The sequence below is a fragment of the Ictalurus furcatus genome, chromosome 3 (genome assembly GCF_023375685.1).
Source record: "Ictalurus furcatus strain D&B chromosome 3, Billie_1.0, whole genome shotgun sequence".
Lineage (NCBI taxonomy): Eukaryota > Metazoa > Chordata > Actinopteri > Siluriformes > Ictaluridae > Ictalurus > Ictalurus furcatus.
In genome coordinates, this window is record NC_071257.1 from 15,809,283 (window position 1) to 15,833,838 (window position 24,556).

Consider the following 24,556-nt stretch of genomic DNA (forward strand, 5'->3'; position numbering starts at 1 on the left):
GTGTTACAGGAGACATGCAGAACTGACTGGATATTCCCAAAGCATTTACTCACATTATGTCATAGACTTTGCTGTGTGAGTTATTCTGAGCATGACTGTAAATCATATTTGCCTTTTTTTTCCTTTTTTTTTTCTTTCCTTTTTTGCAGGTTCAACGATCAGTTTGCTGCCAGCTCATGCTTTGCCACAATGGAGGGAATCTCCAATAAGCCAGTGTCAGAGAAATGAAGCACTTTAGAAACAATGGACTTTCAGCATCTAGTGATGGATTTATCAGTGCGAAACAATGGAAGCACATGTGTTTTTAAATAATTGGGGAGTTCTGCAGCTCTGTACTACAACGCCTTCCTGAGTTTACAAGAGTAGAAAATCAATCTGAATCTGATCTTTGCCCATCTCCAACTTTATCCATTTACAGTGGGTGTTAAATATGGGTCAGTGTTTATATCATATTCTTATACGTTTTATATTTTATTATTTATTTTATTAAACATACGTACAACTAATGATGTATGTCTAAAGTTGTGTTTGTTTTGTTTTTTTGTTTGTTTGTTTTTTTAAAGTTCTGTAACAAAGTCATAACCCTGGCATCAGATATTCTCTTTATTTTGAATGATTTAGGCCTCCATAAAGTGCAAACTGTACATCGTGTATTCAGAGCTTGTAATAAAAACCTATATTTCAGGCTCTCTTGAGAAAATGGTTGTATGCCTTGTGAGTGGTAGGCAGGAGTGTGTAGGCTGTCGCTGGATCTGCATGTAGAAGCAGTTTAGAGTTATGCCTGGACAAGACTGGAAGACATTATAGTCGGTGTATATGGTTCTGACATGCTCTGTGGGAAACACTCAGTCACCCAGAGCTATGTGTGTCCAGACAGGTCTGCACTCAACACCACAGGCTAAATATGGAAGTGAATAGGACTCCAGAGAGAATACCGAGTGGCTCTTTATGCTTCGGTGCTGATAACACAATTAACAGTGAGCTGAGGTATGTGTAAATTGAATTCATTGAAAGTTTACATTTTCTTCCCAATTAATCCCACAGACTATACGTTGGTTATTATGAGGATAACTTAAATCTATCTTTAGGAATAACAGTCAGCAATATGGTATTATCCTTGGCAGGTAAAATGTCTATTACCTATGCAATACATATTTTGTTGTCCTGTTAATAACATTTTCAGTAGTAAACAGAATTGAGGATGAGGCTACAATCTAGTATGTTTAAGGCAATTGAGCCGGACCAGCTTGTTCTGCCTGTTAAGTGTTTCATATTCATGCTGTATCAGATCTGTTTACTCCCAAATTGCTGCAGGGAGAGACACACTCTCAATACATCTTCTTTAATAAACATTCATCCACTCCTCTGTGTTACAGGTTTGTTTTCAGCACGCTAACGTGTGCTGTATATGTTCGCAAATAACAAAATCTTGGGTAGATGTCTCAAAAATGTAATTTCTACCAACAGCATTTAGGTGGTGGATTCAAGCTTGCATCAGTTGGGATTTATCAGACACACCTCGCTGTTGAGACTGTGCTCATTTCTGGGGCTTGAGCTAGGAGGGTTATGTAAGACCAGGAGTTCTACACCGTATTACACCTTCACACTGCACCGCACACTCACTATCCTCTGGGACCGAGACAGAAAAAAGCTGCACCGATATGAACATCTCAGACATCTCAGTCTGCGTCACTGAAAAATTGGTGAAGTTGATTGCGCCAAGGAGTGTGCTTGTGTAATGGATTGATGAATATCTAGGCTCATAAACACTCAGGGTTACCTTCATTATAAGAGGGAAGGTTAATTAGCACCTGTCTGTGTAGTGTGACTCATTATTCAGCATAACAGATTCATATTTAGCACAGCAGTCTCAGTCAAAACAGAACTCTTGTGTTGTCAGTTGTCAGTCAAGCTTTTCACTTGCAGCGCGGGCGTGTGCTGTGTTTTCCTAGGAAGGATTCCGATAAACTAACATGCAACAAAGGTTGCGAAATCTGAGCTCTGTGTGTGGAGCTCCGGCTCCTGGCCTGTGCCTCATTTACAAAATGCTGTTATATAACTACTTGTCAATCCAAATAGTTTGTAATTCATATTTGTACGCTCCCAGTGGTGGACAAATTACAATTTCATTAATCAGTCCGTACAGGATTTTGTTGATTGTTTTTCCTTCTGATTGTTGCAGCCAAAAATGCTTGATTTTGCTGCGGCTTTTTTTTTCTTTCTTTCTTTCTTTCAAAATGTGTGATGAGATTGTTGCGCTTTTCAGTAGAAAACTACTTGAAGTGGCGAAATTGCAATTGAACGAAATAGTCTTTCACAGTGATGTTTGTTGGTAAATGAGACCTTTGAGCCGTACTCATGTTCGACGCACATGAATCGAAGAGGACTTTGGCTGAATGCGCGTTGTGAGGATGTCACATGACGTGTCCCGGCCAAAATCTTCCGTCATTTTGAAAAATCGCAAGCTCCTTAGAATATTCCGGTGTTTCTTTGATTTTGCATTCACTTCTGCAGCCGCACAAATCCTTGAAGGACTTTGATTAGTTAGACCAATGGGCAAGTGAAATCTCCAGTATGCTGCCCAGTCTTATGTGTTGGTTGCCTGGAAGCCAAACTGGTTACTGGTAATGTAATAATGCATGACCACCTAGTTAAGTCAGACTAAATGAAACAAATATGTATATGATTATTATACTCTTCTAACTAAGTTTCAAATGTAGCACATTGTGTTTGTGCCCTCAACAAAATGTGTTTTAGTGATGAGATTTGGTGTTCTGCCTTTGCATCTCATGTAAAAATATATTATTCACGTCTGGCTAGCTGTATTCTGTTGACTTGTTTAACCATGAAGTGACTGCATGTTGTGCTAGCAGGAGAGTTATATGACAGAATTGTGGAAAACTTTATTTTGCACATAACGGTGTGTTCCTGATTTTGAAAAGTTCTTCTGTCTTTCATACATGATAATTAATCCATTTAATAAACACCATTTTACCATCAGACAAATCACTCTTTGGTTGTTCTGCTATAGTTACAGCATTGAGGTGTGTTACACCGGAGTGAAACACATGAAACAAGCTTAAACACGCAAAATGAACATATTCGTATTGTGAAAGTCATTAAGGAGGAGGGGTTTTTTTTTTTGTTTGTTTTGAGTTTTTTTTTTTTGTTTTTTTCGGTTGTTGAACCTACGTGACACATCCAGAGTGAATTCAGGGTTACAAGACAAAATGCCGTGTTTGGGTTTTAAAAACTAGTTTTTCAGAAATCATGTGTGTACTATGCAGACATATTGAAGTGCTAAAACTTTGGTCTGTTTCAGTGTTAATGTATTTGTTTCTGTAGTCACATTTAAAGGTCATTTCACATTCTCTAACTCAGAATGTGCAAAATAAATAATTACAGGGCAATGTAGAGCAGAACTGGAAACATTATTATAGTGTGTGTGTGTGTGTGTGTGTGTATAGTATACTTCTCTTCAGTGTAACTACAAATTCGTTAAAAACGAATAGCCCAGGCACGTAATCTGCTTGTGTCGGACGCCTAGGCCAGTGCTTTGTCCACCCCTGCTTCCACTTATTTCACCAGAGTTTCTTCTTTTTCCAGAGATCCGAGTGAATTTCATGTGTCATCGTTTAAAATTACAGTGCGGTGATGAGTTCTTGTAGCAGTGAGCCCTCCCACATAGTGCTGCAAATGTCACCAACGCAGCTGCACTTCAGGTATCACCTTCTCATTTGGTTTTCAAGGCTCTGGCTGAGCTATGGAACAGGATTCAGGGCTGCCTTGCTGAGACAGGCAAAACACACACTCTGGAGGGAACTGCAGGGGCTCCATACTGTACAGACTAGTTGCTAAGCAACCTCACTCTGAAAACTCCTTTAGTTTAGAAATGTTGTGGTGTGCATGTCCAAGTTCTGCTGGGCTCTGTATGAGTGGATGGGCTTAATGCCAAATATGAGCTGATTTTACCTACACCGATCTGGGACCAAAAGGAAAAGAGACTGAAACACCTTGTGATTTAAATTTGGGTTGATGCTTTTCCTCCTGCTCCTGTACTGATGCTGTTCTGTATACTTTCACTGTTTGTTACTATGCAGTAGAAAACAATAGTGCTGTCACATTTTCCATTGCAATGAACCAAACAGAGTTTGCACGCAATACACTTCTCACTCCAGTAACTCCAGTTTGACAGTTTAAACATTTGAACCTGTTTTTTTACACATCAAAACACATATGTATTTTCTTATACCTGTGAACACCCACAACTCAACCAGAAAAACCAGAACATCCCCACCTTTTCCACCTTCGCTTGACAGGCCTGTGTCAAAACAATGAGACTTTTATTCTTTGAGTACATTCGGAGTATTGGCTTTCCAAATTATAGCTCATTATTTTTATTTATTTATATATATATATATATATATATATATATATATATATATATATATATATATATAATATAATATTATATATATATATATATAAATAATATAATATTATATATATATATAAGTAATATATTATATATATTATATAATATTATATTATATATATATTATATAATATATATATATATATATATATATATATATATATATATATATATATATATAATATATATATATATATATATATATATATATATATATATATATATAATATATATAAGACTGAACTGAGTGTTCAGAGAACATTGTGGCTTCCACAAACGCAGATGTATCAGATCAGTACCTTTTTAAAGCGCTATTATTTTTTAATTAAAGATAAGTAAAATGACTGTAGATTGTAAGATAAACATTTAATAGTTTAAAAACATTATACTGTATAGTCAGTGTAGTGTTGTGTGTGTGTGTATATATATATATATATATATATATATATATATATAAGCAAGCCATAACATTACATCCATCTGCCTAATATTGTGTAGATCCCCCTTGTGGCCCCAAAACAGGTCTGATTCATTGAAGCATGGACTCCACAAGACCTCTGAAGGTGTGCTGTAGTATCTGGCACCAATGCATTAAAAGCAGATCCTTTAAGTCCTGCAAGTTGTGAGGTGGGGCCACCATGGATCAGACTTGTTTGTCCAGCACATCCCACAGACACTCGATCGGATTGAGATCTGGGGAATTTGGAGGCCAAATCAACACCTTGAACTCTTTGTCATGTTTCTCTAAACCATTCCTGACCAATTTTTGCAGTGTGACAGGGCGTCCAAGGCTCACTATTGAGCGTGGGGAGTGAAGGCTAGCCTGTCTGGTCCTATCCCACAGAAGAGCTACTGTAGCACAAATTGCTGAAAAAGTTAATGCTGGCTATGACAGAAAGGTGTAAGAATATACAGTGCATTACAGCTTGCTGCATATGGGGCTGTGTAGCAGCAGACCGGTCAGAGTGCCTATGGTGACCCCTGTTCACCACTGAAAGTGCCTACAATGGGAACGTGAGCATCAGAACTGAAAAATGGAGCAATGGAAGAAGGTGCTCTGGTCTGATTAATCATGTTTTCTATTACATCATATGCACTAGGATACACTATTGGAAGTATGCAAACCAGCAGAAGCAGTGTGATTCTCTAGGATGCTGGGAAACTTTGGGTCCTGGCATTCATGTGGATGTTACTTTGACACGTACCACCTACCTAAACATCGTTGCAGACCAAGTACACTTCTTCGTGGCAACAGTATACCCTACTGGCAGTGGCCTCTTTCAGCAGGATAATGCGCCCTGCCACACTGCATAGATTGCTCAGAAATGGTTTGAGGAACATGACAGAGTTCAAGGTGTTGACTTGGTGTCAAAAAAAAGATCTCAATCTGATCGAGTGTCTGTAGGATATGCTGGACAAACAAGTCAGGTCCATGGAGGCCCCACGTCGCAACTTACAGGACTTAAAGGATCTGCTACTAACATCTTGGTGCCAGATACCACAGCACACCTTCAGAGGTCTTGTGGAGTCCAAGACTTGACGGATCAGAACTGTTTTGGCGGCCCAAGGGGGACCTACACGATATTTGGCAAGTGGTTTCAATGTTAAGTGTGGAGAAAGAAAGGATCTGCTCATGATCCAAAACATACAAGCTCATCTGTGAAACATGATGAAGGTAGTGTCATAATTGGACTTGCACGGCTGCTTCTGGAACAGCAGAATTCATTCCGAAGTTTATTTATTGGAACATTTTGTCTGCCAATTTACAGAGAATTACATCCAAATTAACAAGGAAGAACTTTATTATGCAGCAATACAATGATCCAAAACACACTGCCAACTCAACAAAGTCTTATCTGGGGGGAAAAATGGAAGGTTTTAGACTGGCCAAGTCAATCACCAGACCTTATTTTTCAATTGAGCATGCATTTCACCTCCTGAAGAGGAGACTGAAGAGATGCTGTGATGCTGCCATCTGTTGAGATTCACATGTAAATACATGTACATAAAGCTTAATTGTCAGTCATGGAAGTACACCTTTATAAATAATATAAGTTTAGCTAAAATGTCTAGCTTCTTTGAAAGTCAGTACAGCCATAATTTGGTTTTACTTTCCAGAACAGCCCGAGTAATATGTACCAGTGCTCTTTCCACACAGCTTGGATAACTTGCATGATTGACGTATAACTCTGTCCTTTGGGGGTTTTTGTCTAACAAAAACAAAAAAGCATTGTTTAAGGGGCGATGGCCTCTGATAATGTATGTTTTGTAGACATGGACAACCACAAATATTGGTTCTGCTGGTCTATTTCTTATATGATGGTGGAAAGAGTGAGGAACTCATAACTCTATTTGGGAACCATTATATTTGGAACTGTATTTACTGTAAACTGGACACATTTTAAAGAAAAGTCCACCCTGAAACACATTATGTTTATGTCTAAATATATGTGATGTACTTAGCAACTCTGGTGCTACTTTGTTGTATGCTGTTTTTTTTTGTTGTTGTTTTGTTTTTGTTTTTGTTGTTGTTGTTTTTTGCTGTTTCTGTCAGAAGTTAGAGGTTGTGTATTGCTTTGATGCCACAGGGGCACACTGCATGGTGCTTAATTGAGCTCAACCATAACTACTAACAGTCAGGTTTTGCTGCTAGCCCTTAAAAACAAGAGAGTAAGAGCTTTCTTTTTACTCACCATTTTCCATTGAAATTCAATGTTTTATTAATGAGAAATCCAATGTAGTCATGGAGACAGCAAATGTTTCAAGTTCCAGAATGTAATGCAAGTATACGATGCAGGATTTTTGACTTATGGCAGAGACTCTGCTCGGCCAGTTAGCATTCTATGAGAAGAAGAAGTTGAAGCTTTGGAGCCTTACCTGTTTGAGCAAAGAATACAGATAAGGAGGCGAGACACCTAAACAAACTAAAGGACTAAAGCGCTCCTGCATCGCTCATTTTAGGTATAGTTAAATCCCCACTGGCATCACTTTCAGCATGCGGTCATATTGCATTGTGGGTAATATAGGAAACTGGCAGCCAAAGTGAAAATAAACTTGTCAATGAAAAACCAAAAAAAGTCAACTTAAATCTGAATCATAGAATAAATCTTTTGCACAGTTGAAGATTACATAATGGTTATAAATACTGATGTGCAAGACAATCACTGTGGATTTTTCCTTTAACTCTAAAGTCCACAAATTGTTGTTTTTTAGCCTTACATTAGCACACTTGTTTGTTTGTTTGTTTACTATAGGGAGCTGTGAATATTCCATCATATACCCATTGTCCATAACGGTTTTGGGATAGTACAAAAAGAAATGTTGCATCTGTGTATTTTCTCCACTAGGGATCAGTAATAACCCAAGAATACTGCTGAAACGTATTCAAAGCAATGAGCACCATTAGGACTGGTCAAAAATGAAAAGTAACTGCACAAATTATGACCACATTAAAAAAAACTTGATGACTTCAAACAAACATTTTTGTTCATATTTTAGGGCATAGAACATTGGTGCTACATTGTAACTGGGGCACAATTCTTTGTGAAATAATTTGTTTGTCTAATATCACACAGATTTACAATCTTTAAATAATACATAAATATTTAAATAAATAAATGTAAATAGTTTCTCTTCGCTTCCCTTAAAACCTTTCCCTTTTTTATTTGCCTTTATTCCTTTTAAAACAGTTTGTATTAAAGCACTGAATGAACTTTCAGTGGGCCTTGACACAGTTCTACTGTTGAACAATTCCCACTCTGATGATCATCATGCAGAATTTTTGCACCTCCGTCTTGTTTTCATCTAAGCAGTTAGTGTACTGCATGCTGGAAGTGGGCCACATCCTGAAGAAATCCATAATCCACAGTGTGGGAAATGTCCTTGTTTCAAAAAAGCAAAAGTAACTGCCAACAGAATAAAACAATGTTAAGATTGAAATGAATAATGATGGCTATAAGTAGGCTTAATAGTCTTATATTTGTGATACAATTATCTCAGTTATCTCAGTATTGGATAATGTTTCCTTCATTCAAGATTTCCACTTGTTAAATCATTTTTGCAGTGTGGCGGCTGGTTGAAGATGATGTCACATTTCAGCAACAGAACAGGTAAACTGTGACATTTTTTTTTTCGGGGGGTTGGGGATTTTTGCAATTCTAATAAAACAGGATCCATCTTTGCGCAGCAATACACAATTCCACAGCATGTGTAACAGCATATTGTAAAACCAGAAGAACAACACTACTATGTTCTTAATTTAGAGTGCAGCAAGGTTGGGAAAGGACACTACTGTGTTTTTTGCGTGTCCCACCTCTTGAACTTTATGGTTGGGTTTATTGCTGAAGTGTCCAGAAAAGCCATTGCATGTAGCTGCTTTGATGTTAATCAGTCAGTCTCAAATCAGAGTGCACCCAGAAAACCAAATTCGCAATGTGGAATTTGGATTTCCCCAACATGACCCAAAGGTCTACCTACTATATACACACACCTCATGACACATTCAACCACCCCTCACTGTACAACTCGGCTCAACTACACTCAAGCCAACCAGGACAGCCAGGAACCTTGGGTGACTTTTGATTACATTTGGACCTTCACAGACCACATTTGAACAACTGTACGACCCTGTAGGTTCATTCTGTATAACATCAAGAAAATCAGACCCTGTCTCACCAAACAGGCTACACAGCTATTAGCCCAGACTCTTTTCATCTCAAAACTGGACTACTGCAATGCGCTACTCTCTTGCATGGGTCTCCCAGCCAGCTCCATCAAACCCCTTTAATTGATTCAGAATGCAGCAGCACGTCTTGTCTTCAACCAGCCCAAAAGAACCCATGTCACACCCATCTTCACCTGACTTCCTGTAGCCGTACGTATCAAATTCAAGGCCTTGATGCTCACGTATAAGACCTTGTCTGGAACAGCACCCTCCTACCTCAACTCTCTCCTGAAGGCTTACGTTCCCTTACTCAATCTGCGATCGATTAACGACCGACGCTTAGTAGTACCTACTCAGCATGGCTCAACGTCCCTTTCCAGAACCTTTAAACTAACTGTCCCTCAGAGGTGGAATGAACTTCCAACCTCAATCTGGACCGCAGAATCTGTCACTATTTTCAAAAAACAGCTAAAGACCCACCTTTTCCGTGAACACTTAACTAAACCCTAAAATGCCAACCTCCATATTATAAAAAAAAAAGCTCTTTGGTTCTCTAGAACTCAATTATAAATCTTGTATAGTTGCACGACTTGTATTGTTCTCCACTTGATATATCGCTTTGCTTGTATTTCCTCATTTGTAAGTCGCTTTGGATAAAAGCGTCTGCTAAATGAATAAATGTAAATGTATGTGCTATAGCTTAGCCTATAATTTTAGCATCTAATGCAGTTAGACAGGGAAATTAATTTAAAATGTTATATGGTTGTGACATGAGGGCCACCATTTACCTTTTTATAATATATAATGTTGCAATAGTTTTTGTGCTACCCCTATGTCTCTCTGGACATTGTGTCTCTCTGGATCCCACTCTTCCACCAAGGCATTTGCAAGTTCTCGATCACGTCTGGGGGGGACACATGGTTACACGTAATTTTCCACTGCAAGGACGATCAGTTGTCCTTCCTGTCTCCCTGTAGCACTGTCTTAGGCGTCTTACATTACAGACATTGCAGTTTATTGCTCTGGCCACATCTGCAGTCCTCATGCCTCCCTGCAGCAGGTCTATGGCATGTTCACGCAGGTGAGCAGGAAGCCTAGACATCTTTCTTCTGGTGTTTTTCGCAGTCAGTCGAAAGGTCTCTTCAGTGTCCTAAGTTATTGTAACTGTGACCTTAATTGCCTACCACCTGTCTTAAGGGCTGTTCCACAGGTGCATGTGCAATAATTGTTTATGGTTCATTGAACAAGGATGAAAAACATCGTTTAAACCCTTTCCAATAAAGATGTGTAAAGCTTATTTGGATTTGACAAAATTACAGTCTCCTGAAAAAGGGACGTTTTTTTTTTGTTGAGTATATTTTTAGGAGTTGAGAAAGAGACCATGATAATATGGTATATTTTTAAGCAAATGGTATATGTTAAGAAATCAAAGTGAGATCCAAAAGTTTACACTCCCCAGGCTCTTAATGTAATGTATAGCTTTCTTGAGCATCAGTGAATGTTTGCACCTTGTGTAATAGTTGTGTACGAGTCCCTCAGTTGTCCTCAGTGTGAAAAGATGGATCTCAACGTCATATAGCCGCTGTTGGAAAGAGGTTAAATATGCAGAAGATGCTGGAAAAGCAAAGAATGTGCAGGACCTGGAGGATTTTTCTGAAGAACAATGAGTAGTTTAACTGGTCAGGACAAACAAGGGACTCATGAACAGTTATCACAGAACATTAAAACAGTCGCTGATCATCCAGGTAACAACACACAGTATAAATCAAGGGTACTGGTAACCAGTTTGTGTAAATTCAGTTATTATAGTGTCTTGTGGACTATATGTAAATATCTGTTATGTGAAAGCTTATTCAGTGCAGTACCAAAAAAAAACCCCAAAATGCAATTTTAATGATCCCTCTTTTTTTGAAATGATTAACATTTAGCAAATAAACTACTGGCTTTTTGCTGGAGCATCTAATACATTTTCTCTCATACTCTCCTCATAACAAGCATCAGTGCCTTTAAATTTGCAATATGGATCAGTGAGTGCAAACAGTTTAAGCTTACCATTATTTCCGTGGTGACCTTTGAGTATTGCTAAAGACTTAAGTGGTTATTTTTGGTCATTTGTGGAACCACATTTGTGGAAGGGTTGAAACATGGTCTGCCTTTATATTAAGTTGTATTCTTTCTTGGTTGTTATCTCTGTCTCCATCACAACAGCCCTTTTTTTTTGTCTGAGTGCCGATCCAAGTGGAATCAGGGCCTCGCTAATGACAGTTCTCAGGAAACCGGTCGAGTCACTGGAATCTTGGGACACTGCAAGTGTTTGTGTGTGCCAGCGGAAAATTGAAAATTGCTGTTAGCCTTTTAGACACAGTGAGCTTGCACAGTCATCCTTGAGGACTGACTGTCTGCATGCTCGTTTTGCACGAATATCACATTTGCTTGTGCACATTGTCTGAAGATTTGTGTAACGGGGGAGAGGTTATGGTGAGTGGCCATGGAGCTTTATCTAAACACTAGCCAGTCCCAATTTTCTCTCCATTCAACCAGTCTAATTCAGACTTGCAGACTCTGTCATACTTTTGTAGGAACCTTACAGAGAATAGACTTGATGCTCTGGTATGCTGAAAAAAACATTTAAAAGTGCTCATGTTTGGCTCTAAGTTTTCATCTTTTCATTTATAATATGTCTCTATGGTGCTGGAATCTAGAAGAGGTTGTATGTGAAAACCACAAAATGATGTGAGAACTTTGAGAGGTGTGCAGCTGTGTGTGTGTGTGTGTGTGTGTGTGTGAGAGAGAGAGAGAGAGAGAGAGAGAGAGAGAGAGAGATATGGATGCCTTGCTCCAGTCTCAGGAGAATGGACAGAATGACACATCTCAGAATTTCCATATGGTCCAAGCTCAACCCAGCTTAGGGGTGCACAGAAAAAGTGCCCTTTGGAGTGTGTTGTAACTGTTATTTTCATTCCTGATGAAAGCCTACTAGGTTTGATCTTTAGTCATGAGAAAAGTGAGAAGGCTTCAAATAGAGGGAAAAAAGGAACAGCTGCACTGGAAGTTATCCTGTATCCCCCCCACCCACCCACCCATTTTTTCCCCTACTGGAACAACCAGGCCAATACGTACATCATCATGGGCTGGGGTGAAATACACATACACACAGTCAGACACTTCAATGACGAAAAGTAGACATTCACATATACACACCTGTTAAGAGGATTCACTGAAAACATGCACCCTATAAATCGAAGAACATTAACATTTATTCATTTAGCAGACACTTTTATCCAAACCGACTTACAAATGAGGAAATACAAGGAAAGCGATATATCACGCGGAGAACAATACAAGTAGTGCAACTATACAAGATTTATAATTGAGTTCTAGAGAAGCAAAGTGCAAAGAGTAGAGGTGTACGAGCCAGAGTAAGGTTTATTTTTTGTTTCGTTTTTTAAGGATAACGTGGGGTTGGCATTTTAGGGGTTAGTTACATGCTCACTGAAGAGGTGGGTCTTTAGCTGTTTTTTGAAGATAGTGAGAGATTCTGCAATCATGCATATATTATGTCAAAAATGTGTTACTGAAATAGAAACACTGGTGGCCCAGTTTTTCTCAAACAGTTATATAACAACTTATAATTGTTGGATTCAGTGTATTACACATTTCAACTGAGGTAGTACCCAAATAAATAAGTCACCCATCCGCAATTTAAAGTAGGTTGTATCTCTGACTAGATTTTTACAAATTTCTCTTCATTGTGGGTTATATACTATGTAGGACTGTAGCAATGAAGCATCATTGCACAACTTGAGAATCGATGTGGAAACAGTGTTGTCATTCCACTTTCTTCCTCTTGCCATTTTACACTGATCCTCTATAACTCCAACCAGGACTGGTCATGGTATTTCTTGTTGATGGAGTTCAAGTTTGTCATTGTGATCTCGTCTGTAGTACAGACACTGATCTCACTGATCACGCTGATTTCAAAAGAATCCACCCTAAGCACATGCAGGAGGGCCATTTTACACTCAAAACTGCTTTTAGGCAAAACATAATCCCCCTGACCTGGGAGGAGACTGACTGACTCTGCTTTACTGCTTTTTCCACACACTAGCATGGAGTGGAGAGCTTGTCTTACACTAGACTGGTTCACAAAGAATTTGTAACTCAAAGAATTCATGTTCTGTAATCTGTATTGAGGACAAATGCGCTCTTAGATGGTGACTTCTGCCAGAGATTCATCAAGACCATGGCATACAGTAGAACTGTTATTTTACAACATAGAACATAAACTCATAAAAAAGAACATTTGAATTCCCCTTATGTAGTATAAATCATATACAACAGTTAGTTCCTGTCCACTAATTTGACTGATCGAGCAGCATTCCAAGAGTGCTTGTATTGTGTATAACTGCATTAGGACATTTCACTGTATCACTCTGCTCACGATATAAAATTACTTCCTAGTCCGAAACAGTTACTACAGTAGTATTAATGACATCATCAATGACATGGCAAATGATATGTTTCAGAAATATAACTTTTAACTTTAAAATATACTGTAGAGGTCATCAGATCAGAAAAGGAAGAAGGGACACCAATTTGCCACCTTTAACAGGAATGTAGAAATCGATGTGAGCTAGCTAGCTAGCTCGCCAACGTGCTACAAAGTTACTGTAGCTTCTTCTGGATCCGTTTCCGCTAGCAAAGCAAGAACAAGCAGTACATTTGGCCATATTGTGTCTGAAATGTCATTTACTCAGTACTAATTTCTTGTTTATAGAACTGTTGTATAAAAGCAAAATAACCTTTTGTATTAAAGTTTATAGTGAATATCGGCACTGCTGTGACTACCTATGGCAGTCGGCCTGGGGGGGTTGTGCCTACGGGGAAATCACAGCCGTGCCGATATTCAGTATAACCACTCTCTGGCTCATGTTTAAAAATATTTTTCACCAGGGGGGATTCAGATCATGTTGTTTGAAGAGAAAAAAAGATTTCTCAACAATTTCTCAATGCAATCCTTATACTTTATGGTAACCTAAAAGACAGGAAACACTCTACGCTGGATAAACCTTTGCAAAAAATAAAAATGAAACACCCAGCCAATCAATTTGCATAATGTGCACTATTTTGTGCTTCAAACTAATTGTTGTCCTCAAATCACATGTGCTTGAGTTTGAATGATTCTCAATTAAGATCAGTACCAGCATTTGAATGATATTCTCGTCCTCTGCAAACTGCAATATTCATGGATTGAATGATTCAAATCAATAGAGCAGTGATTTACATCAACAGAGCACAGTGTCAGTACTTGAGTGACTCTTCTCCTTGTCTTTACATACTTGAGTACTTGAATGACTTGTCTATCCTTACCCATAATTCATATGGTCAAATAAGATCAGTATCTGTACTTGAGCAGATCAGTAAGGATCAGCATCATGCTTGGATGACTATCCACAAGAGGGAGCAGTATAGATCATTTGAGTGGTCATCGTTGCCTATAGAAAGTGGTCTCAGCATCATCATGACTAGTTTGATATGCAGTCAACACTGGAAGGAAACCATCATGGCAGTCCGTAACTGTGGTTCTACAACTAAATGAAGGACCCTCAGACTACTCAGGTCACTTGGGTTGATGAGAATGACCAGAGTCATGAGCATGACATTGCTGGGGTCTTTTATAGGCTACACACACATGAGCTTATTTTCAGGAGGTAGTACTTGGCTAGGAAATGAGCACTACTTTCAAAGGAAACTACCCTGAAGGTCCTCTTATTAGTCATAGAACCTCTACTTAGTTAGAACTAAGGTGACAAAATAGATAAAACTACTGTCATCAATATGTTTCATTAGATATTCGAACACAAACTTGTTTGAAGCTTGTGTCCTTGAATGTTATCTAAAGTACATGCACATAAGATTTCTCTCAAGTTCCTAGTCCTGGAGGACCTTAGCTAATCCATAAATTCATAATGAGCTCATTGTCATCGTCAGGAAAAACACAGCAGTGTTTTTCAGTGCTGTTGCCAGTGAGCATGGGAGTTTAAGACTTCTCAAACTCACAAATTTGTCCATTTGAAGCAGCACTGGCTTTGCTAAACTACTTTATTCTACTTTACCATTTCTTTCCTATTCCTGTAGATATCTACTATTAACCTCACTCATCCTCTATCCAAAGACTTGTGCTTGTCCTTCCCCACCTCTGAATCTTATTTAGATGGCCACGTTTTTGTCACACTGCAGTATTTGTTGTATATTTAGCTTGTATGTTTCAATGTTCATTTACTTTTTTGTAGTTTACTTTGTTTATGTTGATTTTATTTGTTTGGTAGATACTTTTAAGGCTTTGTATTTCTTCTTGCTATATCTCTACATTGTTAACAACAAAATAACTTCCTCGTTTTGTTGTTGTTTATTTAAGAGCTCGTGGGTTTTTCCAAAGGGGATAATCCCTGTATTAATAATACCTCTTTTTCCTTTTGGTCTCATGAGTACAGACGTCTTTAACTGCCTCGTGCGGTCTCTTGCAGCCCGTTTCACCTGCTAATCATTATGTTTTTCACCTAATAGCGAAACCCGTGGAGGCTAATATGTGATATTTTATGCAGAGGTGTGTTATATAACACTGCAGCTGTACATGTAGCTTCACCTGCAGTAATGAGTCTGTCCTCTGCTGACCCTGTGACAACTCTGAGAGTTTTCTTTTTTCTTTTTCTTTTTTTTTTTTTTTAAGTGTGTGTGAGATAGTGGTGGTAGGTTCCCTGCCGAGCATGTGTGAAGTGTCCAAGGGTTGCTGAGAGGACCGCCGAAATGGAAGGACATCGAAGCTGAGTAGGAAAAGTCAGGTTCTAAAAACAGATGCTCCCAAGCCTCTGTGCCTGTCTCATTTCATCAGTGCAGTGGGCAGAATGCTGCTGTAGTCCACTGCACCATGAAGGTCTTCTCCATACACATACCCTCTCTGCCCCTGAATTGAACTCTTTTCTTCTGTCTGTTGTCCTAATGCCCTAATGCTTGCCTTATTCTTATTTTCCATAGTACATTTGAGGTAACTATACTATGTTCCACAGCATGTTCTATCATTTAGGTACTTTGTTTTTTTTTCTTTTGTATTTCACATGTAAATGAGTTTGTAAATGACTATTTACACCAATCAGCCATAACATTAAAACCACTGACAAGTGAATAACTTTGATTATCTTATTACAGTGCCACCTGTCAATGGGTGGGATATATTATGCGTATATATTATGAACTGAACAGTCAGTTCTCGAAGTTGATGTGTTGGAAGCAGGAGAAATAGGCAAGTGTAAGGATCTGAGTGATTTTGACAAGGGCCAAATTGTGATGGCTAGACAGCTGGGTCAGAGCATCTCCAAAACAGCAGGTCTTGTGGGGTGGTACTGGTATGCAGTGGTTAGTACCTACCGAAAGTGGTCCAAGGAAGGACAACTGGTGTGACAGGGTCATGGACACTCAAGGGTAATTGATGCTCATGAGGAGTGAAGGCTAGCCCACCTGGTCCGATCCTACAGAAGAGCTACTGTAGCATAAATTGCTGAAAAAGTTAATGCTGGTTATGACAGAAAGGTGTCAGAACACACAGTGCATCAGAGCTTCCTGTGTATGGGGCTGCGTAGCCACAGGCCAATCAGAGTACTTATCCTAACCCCTGTCCACCATCGAAAGCACCTACAATGGGAACGTGAGCATGAGAACTGGACCATGGAGCAATGGAAGAAGGTGGCCTGGTCTGATTAATCATATTTTTCTTTTACATTTTGTCGACAGACAGAGTGTGTGTGCCTCTTTTACCTGTGGAAGAGTTGGCACCAGGATGCACTATGGGAACAAGGCAAGCCGGCAGAGGTAGCATGATGCTCTGGACGATGTTCTGCTGGGAAATTGTGGGTTCTAGCCACCCAGGTGGACGTTATTTGACATGTACCACCAACCTACAGTACACCCCTTCATGGCAGTGGTATTCCCTAATAGCAGTGGCCTCTTTCAGCAGGATAATGTGCCCTGCCACGCTGCAAAAATTGTTCAGGAATGGTTTGAGGAACATGACAAAGAGTTCAAGGTGTTGATTTGGCCTCGAAATTCCCCCAGATCTCAATCTGATCCAGCGTCTGTGGGATGTGCTGGACAAACAAGTCCGATCCATAGAGGCCCCACCTCACAACTTACAGGACTTAAAGGATCTGCTGCTAAAATCTTGGTGTAAGATACCACAGCACACCTTCAGAGGTCTTGTGGAGTCCATGCCTCAACGAGACAGAACTGTTTTGGCGCACAAGGGGGACCTACACAATATTAGGCAAGTGGTTTTAATGTTATGGCTGATTAGTGTAAAGTGCTATATACAATGCCCTCCACTAATATTGGAACCCTTGGTAAATGTGAGCAAAGAAGGCTGTGAAAAATTGTCTTCATTGTTTAACCTTTTGCTATTTTGTTCAAACAGTTCACAAAAATACTCTGTTTTCATGGATATCAAACAATTGCAAACATAACATAGGTTTATAAACAAATATCTTTGTTAAATATAGGTGTTCAACAATTATTGGCACCCTTTTAGTCAATACTTTCTGCTACACACAGAGTGTGTGTTGCATAGTGGGACTGTTACTATAAAATGGGGGCAAGCCCTGTATTGACTCACTTCAAGCTAAATGGGACCATATAGGGAAAACTCTTTCCATTTTTTCTATTTAGATTCTTTTCAACTGTAGTGCATATAAATCTGCCCAAATCCTAGAGCATATTGCTATCTTGTCTACTATCTGTCTTCATTATTGCCCTCGCCCCAGGATCTTATTATCAGCAGGAGAAAAGGAAATCTGTATGCTATTGATACTTCTAAGACAAGGCCTTCATACTTCTTCCCTAGTTAAATAGAGTTTGAGAGAAGAGCCTCCATTTGCCACAGAAATGCTATTTTGATGTTAATCTTGCTTTCATGTAGCTATAATTCATATGGAGAGTTTCCTTTGTTCTTGATGTGCTAACACTTGTTCCGTGATTTATTCAAAAAGCCTATACTGAATTGCTCATAGTTCACAAACTCATCTGAATTCAAACATAACATAAAAAGCTTTGGTTTTGGAGACATAGATATAGAACATATGTGGATCTGAGCTGACCTGGCCTTGACTGCTGGTGTGCTCTGAGACAGATGGGAATGCTGCATCTGTGTGTGTGTGTGTGTGTGTGTGTGTGTGTGTGTGTGTGTGTGTTTGCCTGTGTTTACGGCTGTCGCTGATCGTCTGTGTATGTGTTTACACATTATCAGTCCACCTACACAGTGAGCAGGCCCTGAATCTCTCACAGTTCTGCACACACACTGTAGGAAGCTCTTACACATGCAAATACACACAAAGTAAAAGATTAGCTCTCTGCATGTTGTCTGTCCCACACATTCACAATTGAGAGAGTCTGAGAGGAGATGTCCACCATTGTTTTTTTGTGTGTGTGTGTTTGAAGACATTCTTAATCTTCTTTCAAAAGTTTATCAGTTAACCCACCCCCCACACACACACACATACACACAAACACAACTGCACATTTGTCTTGCAGTATACAGTTGAAAACCTTATATTATAAGAATTTCCTGTTTTATACATCTCAAACACTTTCAAAACATGTGGATTAGAATTAGATAAACATAGCAATCAGGACCCTTCAACAAATAACCTTTTTTTTTTTTTTTTTTTTTTTTTTTTTTAAGTATTAATCAGTCTATACAGGGTTATGTTAATGAAAATAAATTCTAAACATGACTTAACTCATTAAATCTTGTTAGAGATGTTCCAAATGTATTCACTGTCCCATTTGTTTCACAATGGTTCATTCAGATAATCATGAAAGATACTCAGGCCAGACAATTGCAACCCGCCCCCCCTACCCCACCCACCCCCCCTCACTCCCCACCACACACAAAGACCTTTGTGGATTGGAGGCCCACCCAGACTACTCCTATGAATCAAAGGGGTGCTTAAATTAGCTACACTGAGGACCCTACTTTAAAGTGAGCGCCTCTGAGCTAATCTGTTAAACCTGACTGTTTACAGTCCACTGGCTCGGCACTGTGGCACACTGAAACAGGCCTGACAGAAAACCTTCACTTTAAAGTAAGTGTGTAATTTAATTTTGCAGCTGAATGCAAGAGGAATGTAAATTAAGTAAATGTGTAAGAAAACTAATTCAATTGCTGCCTAGAACAGGCCAGAATATTTAAGCACACAAATTCCTATGAACACATACAGTATATTTCCACTTTCAAGTCAATTGATGAAATTAAAATGATTTGATTCTGATTGTTATAATGCACCTCTGCTCATGAGGAGGTGGTATGCGTACATTAAAACGGCTGTCATTGTTATGCAATAAGCAATTATCCAGCTTTGCTAGAAGTGGCTCTCTTATGGGATACAGAATGATAACTTCTGGAAGATGTGCTATAAATTCTGAACTTGATTATAATTTTTTGCCTCTGCGTTACAATGGGGAACACTACAGTTTTTTGCAGTAATTTCTAACAAATGAATTACAAGGAATTAGTCATGCAATATTGCATTTTCATTTGTGCATTTGTATTCAGTTAGTCCAGTCCAGCTTTCTATGAACAATCATAAATATATCATTCCCTTCATGTAAAACTCTGCCTGTCCAGCACAGTGCCATTAAACTGTCCCTAATACATCCAAAGCATTGTGTCATAGTGCAATGCGTCTCTCTCTTGACTTTTTTTTTGCGTCAATTTTCTCTCTCCCATCACTCAGCACAATAAACACACTCTTATAAATAAATTGGCAATGAAGCAGTGTCCTCTGAATGTGCTTACAAATATACAGAGATGAGGAAAAATCAATCACTCTCTGATGATAGACATATTTAATAATCCTTGCTGTTGAGATGTTTTTTGTATACTTGACTGTTATCACTGCAACTCATTTTCTTCATACACTGAACTGATTTTACTGGTTCTTGTTTGTCATTAAAGTTGAGTGAAGCTATGACACGTGACAGAAGGAGAGATTAAATGCAGATATTATTTAAAGGCTCAAGCTGTGCAGGTAGTCTCATGACTGCAAATGCCTACTTTTATGAATATCATCTAAAGTCTGTTTGTTGTTGTTTTACATATTAAGTCTGAAATTAATATGTAAAACCTGAAATATGTCATTTTAAAAAATCTTTATTTTCATTAAAGTGGATTAGTGGTTAGCACATTTGCCTCTCACCTCCAGGGTTGCTTCGGGGGTTTCCTTCGTGTATTCCAGTTTCCTCCCTCAGTCTAAAAACATGCATTGTAGACTGATTGGCATCTTTAAATTGTCCGTAAAGTTTGAATGGGTGTGTGAGAGTGTGTGCAATTGTGCCCTGTGATACGTTGGCATCCCATCCATGGCATCAACATCCGTGGTGTTCCCCACCTTGTGCCCCAAGTCCCCTTGGATAGGGTTCAGGCTCCCCACGACCATGTGTAGGATAAGCGGTATGGAAAACAGATAGATGGAAGAACGTGCTTGAATGAGCATGTGTATTATTTCGCAATTCGGATAACTTTCTTACAACAGGTCACTACAGGGTGTCACAAAATTCTCCATACATAGGGAAAATTAATACTTTTTTTTCCCCAAAATGTCTTCCAAAATGTTTTACTTAGTTAGTTTTCTTACATATGTAGTTTATATTATATATGTATATATAGCCTTTGAGAATGCCTTTGAAAAAAGTAGAACGTATTGAAATCATTCTCATGGCTGAATCGGGAAGGTGTAACGAGGTTGTGATGGACTTTAACAGGAAACATGGCAGGTACACCACACATGACACTGTTACCAAACTTATTAACAAATTCAAAGTCTGGAAGTGTTTTGGACCGACCGAGAGGTGGACTCCCACGAACATCCACTGACAAAGTCACAATCGATGTGGTGATGGCAAACATAGTCCCCTTTGTATCAAAACTTTTGGCACACCCTGTATTTTTCAACTAGAATAACGTTACAGTAGACAGTTCCTAATAGTGACCTTTCTACTGTGGCATTTTTTGTTATGAACAGTTATGTGTGCACAGGCAATAATTACGGGTGCATTTCCATTGAAGTGCCTCTGAAACCAGCACCAAACCTGCGAACATAGAAAAAATGAGTGATATTTAGGATGCCACATTTTGACATCCATTACATTAAAAAGCTGTGAGCTGTTTCTGATAGCAACATTTGCCAAATTGCTAATCTATGCAAATATTTGAAGGCAAATGCATCCATATAATGAAAACATCTCCTATAGATCCTTCCCAAAGGGATCAGGAACTCTGCAATCATGTTCAACCACCAATTTTGGCTCACAATGGAAAGGCTAATTAATGTCAATCCACTGCATGGCTATATGTAAAACCATGAACTTCTAGTTTCATGAACGTGGGACAAACTACCCGACATCATTTACTGTGCAAATTCCCTCAGCACTTCAGAGAGCATCTGGCCATTAATCCTAAATTCCATTAGCTCTCTGTACCTGAGCATGTGTATCTCTTTAGATGTCTATCCAAGTGTGTTTTGCCACAGGAGCATCCATTTTAAAATGAAAGATTTTGTGGTAACTGATATTACTCCATTACTGATATTACTGTGTCTTATTAAGTATCTTCATAATTTAACCGACTATTTTATGTTGATGTTTATAGTGCTCCTATGTACTCCCGCTAACTATTACTATTTTGTGTAGCTGTTCAGCTCCTCAAACAGCTCGGTGTTTTTAATGTATACTGTCACAGGTGTAAGTGGATAAAAACAAAAACAAATGTTGAAATATAAATGTGATATATAAATATAAAATAAATAAGTAATATTACATACATCTATGGGAAATGATGATTTCAGTATACATATTTACCAAACCAGTGATCACTATTAACAGAGCTAGTGCTAGAAGACCAGAATAAGCTGGTTCAGTGCCCTGGTTCCCTTTTTAGGTAGTCACAAACCAAAAAAAAGGGATATTGTTTTAAAGGAACATACATTACACCACAGTACAGTATTTCCGACAGCGTGTTCATGCTCTGGGGCACTCCACTGATTTGAATGATTTTTAATATATGCAAATGAAGCCCTTGCCTAAAGGTCTGGCATGTTCTTCTGTGCATCAATATGGGTGACATGCCATACCTATTTATTTATTTATTTATTTATTTATTTATTTATAAACAAAGGAATTCATACTCATTTTGTTCATTTGAATGATTCAAATGCAAAACTTGGTACTTTGTAGAATGTTTGAATAGAAACAGAGTGCTACTTCATGTCTTAATTATGTTAGAGTGAAAGTAAAGAAAAGGGTGAGAACAGCGCAGAAGTGAATGGTGGTCAGTTTGATTTCTTTAATATCCATGATTGAAATTCTGCAATAATGGTAAAAATATAATAAATCTAGATTCCACATGTATGTCTTATCATAGTTGATGTAAATGTGTTAGTTGATACCATATTTTAGCTAGATCAATGTCTTTAATTAAAGGTTATGGTTCGCCTTATTTAGATCTTTGAATGTTGCAGTGAATTAAAAAAAGAAAGAAGAAAAGATTACTCAAGTCACAAATGAAATACATTTCACCATCCAGAAAACAGTATTCAGAAAATGTCATGCTTTATTATCTATATAAATGTGCAATATATTTTTGAGCCTAGCACTTGTGGAAAGCAAATCCTACTGTCCACATTATAGAAACATATAGAACACGTTTGAGTCCTACAGCTGGGTTTCAGTTACCACTTGGCATATGTGGAGTCTGGGCTTTTTAGGACACAACTGGCTGTGCTTTCATGAGGGGTGGATTTAATCAGATGCCAGATTGCTTACTGGAGTTACACACTGGTTTCTGTCTTAGAGAGCTGAGATACTAGTCACTAATGTATAGCTGCTTGACTAGCCTGCACTTATTTGCATTGGTTGTACTGGCCTTTATTCTTCTATTCTTACAGTCATACTGAGAATTTGTTATAAATTGTAAAAGCAACCCAAAAAAGTAAATAAAACGTTGTTTACAGATGAATCACCACATTGTGATTGTATGCTTACATGAAGGTTTTTTTTTTTGCATGCTCTATTAAACATGAGAATCATGGTAATGTAAGGATATTACAGAACAGATTAAAAAGTACACAAATAATCAGCATAAATTGAAAGAAGGTGAGGAATGATGGAAATATTTCAGAAGATTCCACTTCTCATTTATATTCAGTAATGGTCTTCTCTTCGCATGCATTTCTTTGGTGACTTGGCACCTCTGTAATAGAAATCCATTCAAACTGAAAGATGTCATATTTCAAAGATGATTTTGTGTCACTGGCATTAACTCAGGTTTATTTGTGCAGCTTGAATTGATGAGATGTCTTGCCAAAGATTGTGTTACAGAAATCATTTTGCCTGTCATAGGTGTCAGCAATGAGAATGTCTCAATAAAAATATGCTGCAATCTCAGCTTGCACCTGTTTGTCCATCAACGTGTGAATTGTGTTTTCAGGTTGGAGAGCTGATGAATAAAAGATGCCATGAAGCCTTTGCATAGTAAGCAGTCTCTTGACTCAATAGCCCTAATAACTAGATAATACACAATGACTACTTTTTCATGCAGTATAATCTCAGAAGTTAATATTTAAATGGAACAAGTAATTACTACACATTGTTCATTTTCCATATGTTAAAATAAAGTTTTAAAGCTCATCACTATATTATATATACAGTCAGGTGAAAAAATAAGTACACCCGTGGAAATTTTTATTTTATTATTTTTATTTATTTTATTTTATTTTTTACATATTTGGACAAGAAAACATTTGATCCTCTTTGAAACAGTGCCTATTAATAAAGTTGATACATTCTATCAAATAACACAAAGTTGACATTTTGTAGTAAATTTCCCAATTTAAATGAACAAAAAGCAGATTAGTCATATGGAAAAAGTAAGTACACCCCATACATTTATCACTTGGAATCCATGTTGCTGAAGCTTTTATTAAACAAATCCAAAACACCAGGCTCAAACATGGTCTATGAAACAGCCAGGGTTCAATAACGGGTAGACAGAACAGACAGGTAATCCAGAAACACAGGCCAAGGGTCATAACAAGAAGCAAAAGAAGACCAATAGACACTCACTCCATGGCAATACTTCACAATGAGACTTACAGAGCACATGGCTTATAAACCTACAATCCAGAAGTGGTTCAAGAGGAGGTGGGATGGAGTCAATATTCAGGAGAGGGCTCTCTCTGGTGGTGGGATGAGTGGGTCTCTGATTGTGGCCTTACATCAAGCTTGGGTGCTAGTGGTTAGAGTCTGGCAAGGGATTGAAAAAGATCTCCAAATGATTTGAAATACATCATTCCACTGTAAGGAAAATAATTTCAAATGACTACCAATTTATCCAGGACTGGCCATCCCAGCAAATT

The 24,556-nt window shown here is 38.3% G+C and overlaps 1 protein-coding gene across 2 annotated transcripts in view; it reads left to right on the forward strand.

Moving 5' to 3' along the window:
* LOC128605513 (semaphorin-4G) overlaps positions 1-687 on the forward strand; it is a 53,934-nt gene extending 53,247 nt beyond the window's left edge. For both annotated transcript variants that reach the window (XM_053621006.1, XM_053621007.1), the window contains exon 16: positions 150-687. The gene's annotated coding sequence lies outside the window, so the exon portion shown is untranslated. The remainder of the gene's footprint in view (positions 1-149) is intronic.
* Positions 688-24,556: the final 23,869 nt, after the last annotated feature.